Raw genomic sequence first — 1,270 nt, forward strand, 5'->3', positions numbered from 1 at the left:
GTAAAATATACGACAGGTCTGGACCACTCGTGAATTTTGTTCGTATCTGAAGAAAATCTTAGAATACGAAAACATTGGTGAATGCCACAAATTCTCATAAATCACTCGTACACACAAATTAGGAACAAATCTGTGCGTACGAACAGTTCTTGCATGAGACCCATTGTCTTGTTGGAAGATCCAGCCCTGGCTTCAGCAGCTTCAGCTTTGTCACTGATTCCTGGACATTGGTCTCCAGAATCAGCTGATATTGATTGGAATCCATGCGTTCCTCAACTTTGACAAGATTCCCAGTCCCTGTACTGGACACACAGCTCCACAGCATGATGGGACCACCACCAAATTTTACTGTAGGTAGCAGGTGTTTTTCTTGGAGTACTATGTTCTTTTTCCCCCATGCATAACGGCCCTTGTTGTGCTCAAATAACTATTTTAGTTTCATCAGTCCACAGCACCTTATTCCAAAATGAAGCTGGCTTGTCCAAATGTGCTTTAGYATACCTCAAGCAGCTCTGTTTGTGATGTGGGCGGAGAAAAGTCTTCCTCTGCATCACTCTCCCATACAGCATCTCCTTGTGTAAAGTGTGCTGAATAGTTGAACGATTCACAGTGACTCTATCAGCAGCAAGATGATGTCGTAGGTCTTTGGTGCTGGTCTGCGGGTTGACTCTGACTGTTCTCAACATCATTTGCTTCTGTTTATTGGATATTTTTCTTGGTCTGCCACTTCGAGCCTTGACTTGAACTGTGCCTGTGGTCCTCCATCTTCTCACAATGTTTCTCACAGTGGAGACTGAAAGCTGAAATCTCTGAGATAGCTTTCTGTATCCTTCCCCTAAACCATGATGGTGAACAATCTTTGTTTTCAGCTCATTTGAAAGTTGTTTTGAGATTCATGCTGCGACTCTTCAGAGAAGATGCAAAGAGGAGAAAATCTTACAATTGCCCCCCTTGAATACACTTTCTCATAATTGGAGTCACCTTTAGCGTTAGCCCTGATGCTATCACCATTTATATGTATTAGCTCAGCGCTACACATTCTCCTCTCATCTATCAGTTTAGCTTGTTAGTTTGTTGCGCTAGCGCTGAGCTAATACATATAAGGCAATATAGCGTTGGCGCTAGCGTGAAGGCTAACAGGCTAAGCTGAGGTTCTTCTTCCATGAAGCAGCTCTGTTGTCCTCCATCTATATTTTCAGTTACAGGCTGAGTCATTTCTACCTTCTCCTCCGTGTCAGCGCCCTCTGGTTTCATTTAAAAGAGATCAGAT

The sequence above is a fragment of the Austrofundulus limnaeus genome, unplaced genomic scaffold (assembly GCF_001266775.1).
Source record: "Austrofundulus limnaeus strain Quisiro unplaced genomic scaffold, Austrofundulus_limnaeus-1.0 Scaffold340, whole genome shotgun sequence".
NCBI classification, from domain to species: domain Eukaryota; kingdom Metazoa; phylum Chordata; class Actinopteri; order Cyprinodontiformes; family Rivulidae; genus Austrofundulus; species Austrofundulus limnaeus.